The 9308-nt window shown below is 35.1% G+C and overlaps 1 protein-coding gene across 19 annotated transcripts in view; it reads right to left on the minus strand.

Annotated features, from left to right (window-relative positions):
* LOC137247504 (uncharacterized) overlaps positions 1 to 8947 on the minus strand; it is a 95780-nt gene extending 86833 nt beyond the window's left edge. For 5 of the 19 annotated variants that reach the window (XR_010951849.1, XR_010951848.1, XM_067778475.1 and 2 more), the window contains exon 1: positions 8766 to 8946. The gene's annotated coding sequence lies outside the window, so the exon portion shown is untranslated. Of the gene's footprint in view, positions 1 to 7122; positions 7317 to 7382; positions 8064 to 8611 lie in introns of those variants that run through there. The other 14 variants (XR_010951852.1, XR_010951851.1, XR_010951850.1 and 11 more) reach the window with 11 other exon arrangements.
* Between the last annotated feature and the right edge of the window lie 361 nt (positions 8948 to 9308).

Here is a 9308-nt window from a genome sequence, read left to right on the forward strand (position 1 = left end):
ATTTTCTTGATGACACAGTCGCGCTTTTCTTTGCTATCATCAAACAACATTGATAACAAGATATTTTCCGAATGCGCATAATATGAATTATCTTTAATTACTTGATTGACAATTTTGCGTAAACGAGGTTCTAGAAATCGTGACCAACCAATGAACTTGAAAAATAATGCACTGCCGTACACGACAGAGCTGTAATACTTGATATTGAAGTACATTGGCACATAACATTTAATTATAAATTCAACCAGAATTCTTAAATTTGCATCTGGATTTTCCGTTGTCACATATAATCGCAATAATCTAGCGGCCTTGGTGAGCCGCCGAGAATGTACAATTTTCCCTGGTTTGATGTTAGCCAGATCCACCGGAACCACGCCGTTAGAAATTGCATGGGCCATGTCGTATAAGTACTTCGAATCGGTGGAAAATTCAATTTTTTCTGGAGAAGGGGGCATATTTTGCAACTCAATTTTCTGGACGCCGTTAACCACCTGAAAATATATAATAATAAAATAATTAAAAATGGTTGACAATTATAATAAATGAGTGATAGCAATAACTTACCGGAAGAGTTTCACAAGTAAAAAATTGTTTCCAGAGATTTTACATACTCTGTAAATTGTTGGGTGTTGTTTCTTCTCTTGATTTGCTCTTGATACTTGTCAAGCAATTTATTCAATTTATTAAGTACACTTTTTCAGCATTATTTTCGTACCAAGTTTATCCCAAATTCCAATCAACTTATCTTGTACTTGAATAGTGAATGATTTATGGGAAAACTTTTTTTGTTCTGTTTTAGCACGTTCGCTTAAGTAAAAATAATATCTCAAGATATCCAGATGGGTTGGTAAATTAAGATCAGTTAAATCAGTAGACACACCAAAAACAGTAACATCATGCTTGGGTATATGACTCATTGGGTTTTCGATAGTTGTTGATGTAGTTGCTTCATCTTGCGGTGTAGAGGATGATGGTGGATTCATTGTAAACTTTTTGATTTGGAATGGTCACTTCACTTATTTTTTTTTGTTATATTTTTTTATCTGAAATTAGCACTTCACACTTTGAGTTCTTCACAACGACGGTAATAAGAATGAAATGGTAATTTCAATTCTACCTGTTGTCTTGTGGTGGCTTAAACACAAGCAATTTTAGGATCTGCAATTGTGTCACAGTGATACCCGACCTACTAACTACCCACCAAAATTGGGTACATTTTGGATTGAATTTATGTGTTTGTTTCCCATATTTTCCGAAAGATTATTTTTACCCTTATTTTGGGTAAATATTTGGGTATTTACCCATTTTTACCATATATACCCAATTCACCGGGTATTTACCATTTGGGTATTTACCCATTTCCCATCTCTAAATATGATTAATAATTTCAAAAAATGCTGGGTGGGTAGATATTCGATTAAACTCTTCAAGTCCTCTAACGAGAGGTGCAAAATTAAGATAATTAGATCTCCGAACTTCAATGTAAAATATATTATAAGAACGGAGAGTTCTATTGGGAACGTTAAGACAAATTTGTCCAAGAAGAGCTGGGCAGTAAATTATACCAGCGATAGTGTCGAAGATAAACATTAAATTTTGAACAGAACGTCTGGCTTCGAGCGGCAAAATGTAGATAAGCATGCACCTAGCAATATATGGAGGCAAGGGATTATCAAAATAAAAGGGTTGAAGAGCGAACCGAATGAATTTGCGTTGAACCCTTTCGATTCTCGCCGAGCGTGTGGAGTAAATTGGATTCCAAATGACAGATCCATACTCTAACTTAGATTGTACTAAAGAACTATACAAAATTTTTCTAGTATATGGGTCCTTAAAGTCCTTCGCGTACCACCTTAAAAAAGCTAAATTAGCATAAGCATTCGGTATTATATAGTTAACATGGTTTACAAAAGTGAAAGAAGAGTCAAAAATTATACCGAGATGACGAAATTCGTTCCGAAAGAAGATCTATACTTGAGATATAGGATGTTGTCGCAAGCGCATTTATAGATTTAGAAAACGTCATATGGCAACATTTACTTGTATTAAGACGCAGATTATTATGGAGAGCCCAGGAATTAAGAGAATTTAAATCATCCTACAAGAGTAATGTATCTGATGGACATGTTATACTTCTATACAGTTTTAAGTCATCTGCATAAAGTAAGTATTTTGAGTGTTTTAGACATAAACCAACGTCATTGATGAAGATTAAAAAAAGTATCGGGCCGGGGATGCTACCTTGTGGCACTCCGGATGTTGCTAAAAACTCATATGGCTTCATATTTTCAATTTCAACAAAAGACGTTCTATTTGACAGGTATGTTTCCAGCCAAGACAGAAATGTTGAATGGAAACCTATATTTTTAAGTTTTAAAAGATGTAATTTGCGGGAAACTGTATCAAGAGTCTTGGAAAAGTCGGTATATATGGTATCCACTTGATACCCTTCCTTGAAAGCAGAAACACAGAACTGCGAAAAACAGCAAGATTTGTAATAGTAGAACGACCTGCAACAAACCCATGCTGGCAAGGATCGATTATCCCCTTTATAGAAAAAGCTAACTTGTCTTTAACCACTTTCTCGAAAAGTTTGGAGCAAGTTGACAATTTAGAGATTGGCCTATAGTAGTGACTTCGTTTTTGTTTCCCGACTTAAATATTGGACTGATAGATGCAAATTTCCATCGATCAATGAAGGTGCCCGAATAGAGCGAGATATTGAAAATAAGACAGATCTGAACGCACAGAGAACTACTGCAGTTTTTAAACACAAAGGAGGACAATCCATCAATATCATTTTTCATAGAGGCTTGTAAGGAGGATATACCATTAATAATATCCGTTTCAGATACAGACAAGAACCCAAATGGGTGTATCAAAGCAATACCTATTATCAGTTATATCAGAATCAATCACAAAATTGGATTTGAAGAAATCGGCAAAAATATTCACTGTCTCGGCTAAACTATGCGAACTAATACCATACATATATCGAAAAATACATTTTAGTACTTTTAAGGATGAAATTGCTACTATGATGCAAAAACGCAATATTCAAAAAGCTTGTCCTATTCTCAAGTGTTCGGCATATTTAGAGTACATTATCCGTATAAAATGTAGAATCGATTTGCCGCTGACTATACCCGAAAACTCGAAACGACCTATAATTTTGCCAAAAAAATAATTAAGGAAGGAGTCTAATAATTCGCCATTTTCATGAACAGCTACGTCATATGCACCACGATACCTGCTTACATGAAATCCGACAAAAATTCTACATACCTCGTTCACGAGTAGAGCTTAAAAGGGTGCGTAAGCTTTGTTAGTTTTGCAGGAATACAGCAGCTATGCCAGCGGTTCCAAAAATAGCTACACTACCACGGTCCCAACTATCGCACGTCCATTCCCTTATGTTGGTGTTGACTACTTTGAAAAGAAAAAAGATGGGAGTGTCTTATCACTAGCCTCACTGTGAGGGCAATTCACATCGAGATCGCAAGAGGTATGACAACAAGTACCTGCATAATGGTAATTCAGAATTTCATTGCCAGAAGAGGTTTACCGATCGACAATGGTACAAACTTTCATGGCGCTGATACTGAATTAAAGAAAGCAGTTCGTGAATTGGATTTTGAAGTGCTAGCTGAAAAGTTTGTTACTTCATCAACAACATGGCATTTTAACCCACCACCAGCACTACATGAGCCGTTTATTTTGAAAGTGGCATAAGTCATTTCATGTCGTTTAGGTTCAGTGATAATTTGTTTGTATCTCTCCTCGCCTCCAGTTTGTTAAAGTCCACTATCCAAAAGATGCAATTCTTATTATTATTTTATAATTGTAGAACCATCTATATATGCATTCGTTCAAAAATAACAATGCATTTAAGACCATGAGTTGGAAATGACTTATGCCACTTTCAAAATAAACGGCTCACATATGGGTGGAAGTTGGGAACGTTTAACACAATCCATCAAGAAAGTACTTTACACGATCATGCCAAATCATACTTTTAAAATGTTTTCTGCGCTTTTGGAACGTGAGCGTATTGTAAATTCTAGACCAATGACTTACGTAGAAAAACACAGAATATGAAGTCTTAACTGCAAATCATTTCTTGCTTGGATCTTCCAGCTTACTACCAGCCCTTGGACAAGTTTTCTGAGGACCATTGCAACTTGCAAAAGAACTGGCGAAAGATACAATACTTTGCTGATATTTTCTGGAAACCTTGGATTCAAGAATATTTTCCAACTTTAACTCATCGAATTAAATGGTTTCAAAAGGTTGACCCAATCAATATTAATGATGTTGTCAAATAATTGGCCAAAGGGGATTGACTGATCAATTTGTAATGCAAGCAGCAGATGGATATGTAAGATGCGCTACCGTAAAACCAAAATATGGAATCCCTGCAAAAATAGTTGGATGATGTGGTCCACTGGAGTACTTACCATTATACTTCATTGTAATGCAGCAATGGACCAACTCATGTTTCTACACGAACATATTGTAAGCCGATCATTGCTCGTTTTTAACGATTGTAATCACTACACGATGTTTATTGGACTGTGGGTACTCCATGGATTATTCTGATGTAATGCGAAGCTGGAGTATATGGTCCAGTCCTAGGACATCGCAATGTTAATTGGATCATATTTTTTGTATGAATTGTGGTTAATTTTGGAGCACTCGCTTGGTCCATAGCGAGTACTCCATACATGCATGCATTTACATATATATATATATATATATATATATATATATATATATATATATATATATATATATATAGGGCCGCTATTTTTCAAACCGTTCCGAAACATATTTGTATCTTCAACCTAAGTATGAGGTGAGAATCATTTCAAATCAACCCCATTGAACACCTGAGGGTTGGCAGTAACTGTAGAAGTGAAACAATGCTACATATATAAGTATATCTATGTATGTAAATTAGAATTTCCTATCAAACATATAATTTCTTATTTTTCCCCAAACACAGCGTAACTTTAGTTTTCCGACTAGTTCGACTGTCGCCTACGTTAGGGTAGTAGCACACTTATATCATTTGTTCGACTGTCTTGCTAAAGGTTCGCCTTTACCACTTTCGAGCCTTCTTGGGAAGGTCAGGGCCTCACCTGGTAAATATATGTGCCTACATATTCACAATTGTAACAGACGCCGTAACGTGTAGGTGATACTTGGTTTTGATAGGCTATAATCATTATGATTCATTCCAAGGGACCAATTGGGGATAGGGCCGCTATTTTTCAAACCGTTCTGAAACATATTTGTATCTTCAACCTAAGTATGAGGTGAGAATCATTTCAAATCAACCCCATTGAACACCTGAGGGTTGGCAGTAACTGTAGAAGTGAAACAATGCTACGGGCACCACCACCGAATATTATATACCCATTTGTGTTCTCTTACATATATTTTAAGGATACATTTAAAGAGAAACGTCACGAACATTAAATAATTTAAAAGGTCGACTTGTGGCATTTAAAAAACCTTTATCAATTTAGAAATAAGTTTTTCTAAAAAGGATCGCCAGTGGTTTCGCAATCACACTGGGTGTATTTCTCTCTTCCCAGTGAAAACTCTTCTGACTTGCAGGTGCCGTTCGGAATCGGCATAAAATATGTATGTTTCCTAAATTTGTAAGGAAAATTAAAAATAGCACTACCCTAATTGGAAGAGAAGCTCGGACTTAATCTCCTCAGAGGTGAATAACGTCAAGTATTTTTTATCGCATTAAACTTTTTGTAGAGAGATTAACTAAATAGAAGGGGAAGGGGTTTTTAAAACTATTTGTTTTTTGCACTTCCATATCTCTACTGGTATTATTGTTACGTACCATATATGTATGTATGTATGTATATATAGAAAATTTTGTTAAGATTAAAACTTCAAGCCCTTTTTTTAAGTATCGTATAAACAATACGAACCTTGAATTTTAACAAATGGATAGGAGACAAAATTTGGCTAATAGTCTAGAACAGGGGTCGACTGTTAATACGCCTCCCAAAATATCTGGAGATGTGTCAAACGACGCGTCTTGACATCAGTATTAATAATCCGAAGGCGGAAAATACAAATTGTAACTCGTTCAAAAGATGTTCCGAAATGCAAAAAAATTAGCCCGGCTCCCTATGAAGCCGGGGCTGAGATCCATAGTAGAACTCCACCTTTCTTCGTTGGCGGTTTTCGGGCGCTCTTATAAAAAATTACCCTGCCCAGTCCACCAATGGGGTGGGATCAAAATTAAAACCGTGCAAAATCCCTTTGTACGCAAATTTTTTGCAGTGGACAACATTACAACAATCACATGAAAATTGCCAACATCAACTGCAAATAACTCCAGACAAAAGCAAAATTAATTTTTTTCCGCGTTCGGATTATTGTTTTCGAAGTCAATAGGCGTATTTTGACACCTCTCGCGATATTTGTGGACGCGTATTAGCAGTCGACCCCTGTTCTAGACTATTAGCCAAAATTTGTTATCGAATATTTCAGAATACTTCAGTGCTTCGAGAAATTTGTATGTTAATTGGCAAGTCGAAATAAGCTTCCCTGCTAAGTTTGAAGTGCTGTTTATATTTACAAACACATCTTGACCGATGTTAGCTACTGCATCAAAACTTATGAACATGAGAAAATCCATTCAACGAGCTCCAACTGATATCACTTCTTTTAATAGCCCGATTAGGGTCTCAGGGGATTCAAGCATTTTGACTGGATCAAGGAGTAACAGATTACAAGCCCATTGATTCCTAGGAGATAATTTATCAGATTTGAGTATTATTTCGATTCGTTTTGACATACGTCATGCTCGACTGATGTCTTGTACTTAATTTTTCGCCATTTATGGCGAGTGTCTGTGAAAAATAAGCTATTATTTTGATAATGGAAACAGCCCTTAGAGAAGATATTCATGTTTTTATGTACACACGGAGAACCCATTGCAAGTACGTTTTCGTAATAAAACTTATTAAACAAAAATTCTTATTAGAGATATGGATGCACGCATATGCATGTGTGTATACTCAAGCTGCTGTACATGCATGGATACATAACATACCGTCCATAGAAAAAAAGACAGAAAAGTTCACTTACCTATTGTCTTAAGGAATTTTCACGTCAATGAATATCTGCGATAACAATTTAATCGTTTACTATACAAGTACTCGTTAACAGGTCACAATGAAATATAAAAAAAGGTTTTAAATTTCATGTTTCCTTGAAAAATCTTTAATTTCCTAAGTAAAAATTAAATTTTCTCCGATTTTACTTTTTACACTTTACTCCCTTTTTGCTATGGAAGGCAGTATGCATAGATACATATTTATTGATGTATAAGGTATATTTTGCATTACTTTGCTTTGATGATAATTTTCTCTTGTTTAGCCCGGATACCTGGCTCTTTTGAGTATATAAGACAGAAAACATTTCGCGCAATATACAACCCCCTTTTGGCTGTTAAGGCGCACTCAGGCTTGGCAAGTTGTATATGTACTTATCCAGATCATTTCGGTGTTAATTACCGAAAGTTAAAGTGTGAACGGCCCAAATTTACTTTAAGAAAATAATCTCCGGGAGTACTATCGAATTTTTGACTTGCATATTTAAGCGGAAACTACTTTCACTTGTCAAACCTGTGCGCACCCTTGCCTTCGCATTTGTAGACCCATTTTGCCAGCCACCCACTTCTTTTAACGGAGCACAAAATTTAGCACTTCCCTTTTGATTGCCGTTTAGCACTTATTGCGTTATTTTATCATTTCTTATAGATATATACATATATATGTATTTATCTACATATATATGTATATGAATTTGTGAGGCACTTGGTGTTTCTGTTTCTCTTTTCTAGTTTTAGATTACACAAAAACTTGAATTTACACGCCTGACGGTCCACGGAACTTAGAAAGAGAGACCAAAAGGAACGAAATTAATTGTGTGCATAATTATATATATGTATGAATGTATGCAAAATGACGCACACAACTGTGATATCTTTTTGCTTGAGCGTATTCTAGTGTGCGTGTTCACGTGTTGTTTTTTCGTTATTGATGTCGTTGATGTGGTGACTGTTGCTTTTGTTGCTTTTTACAGTGTTTCCTATAAAATAAAGTTATATATATGCATATGGATATGTGTAATGACAGATGCAGAGTGTTTTGCGGTAATACTGATTGCCTTTGTTTGTCCTCTACTTGCAAAGTCGATAGCCACGAAACAAAAACATCAAGATGGCCTAAAAATATGCATACATATAATTCTTATATATGCTGGTATGTACATACATAATTAGATATGTATAGATGATAAATATATCTAGTATATTTTATAGTTATTTTGTTTTTTTAAAGATTCTAGCCTTTGTAACATAGATACAAAAGCCCACGCACACACGTACACACACTCACGCCCAAATGCATTTTATATATATTACACTACATATACATATATGTCCATAAAAAAAATTTATATAGTTTATGTATGCATTTGACGGGCGAAAAAAGCAACAAATTCGCCCATTATCATAATTGTAGTTAAAATTTTTGGGATGAAAATTCTGAACTATTTTGAACTTTTTACACACTTGTACTTGCATACAATTACTCATCCACTGGTGTTATTTTAATCTTTTATTTTATTACACTTATGTATTTGTTATAATAATGCAGAAGGAAGATGACGTGTGAAAAAAAGTATGACGATGACTAGTTCGCAATGAAATTATCACGAGTATTTACTTATATTTGATGGTTTGTTTTATCAAACACTAAAAAAAAAATTTCTCTTTACTGATTCACAAGACTGTATGCGCACTTCACTGTTATGTCTATATAACTTTGCCTGACTAACTGGAAGCTCATTTCTAGCTATGTTTCTTGTTTTTCTTTTTTTTTTTTTTTGTTTAAAGCATAGCGGAACGATACGAGGTGGGAGCATGGTGACATACCTCCAAACCATGGTTCAACTATATACAGGTTGGCTCATCTGTAAAGCAACAAAATATGTCTGTTCAAATTGTCAAAATCTGTGTATTGGTGTTGGTGCGAATGGTATGGAATGGAAACAATACTTAGCAGTTTTTGTATGTGTAAGTAAAATGTTGCCAATGTGTTGGTTTCATTTTGGGTTTGCCATCTCCTTTTGACAATCCCTTCGACCATGCAATGACATAAATAAAATCAGCTGATGAGATGAGCCAACCTGTACATAATTGAACCATGCCTCCAAACATAAATAAAAATTTCATGTACTGGGTTTTTGTAAATTCGATGGACAAATGT

Source organism: Eurosta solidaginis, chromosome 4, assembly GCF_040869045.1.
Source record: "Eurosta solidaginis isolate ZX-2024a chromosome 4, ASM4086904v1, whole genome shotgun sequence".
In the NCBI taxonomy this organism is placed as follows: Eukaryota; Metazoa; Arthropoda; class Insecta; order Diptera; family Tephritidae; genus Eurosta; species Eurosta solidaginis.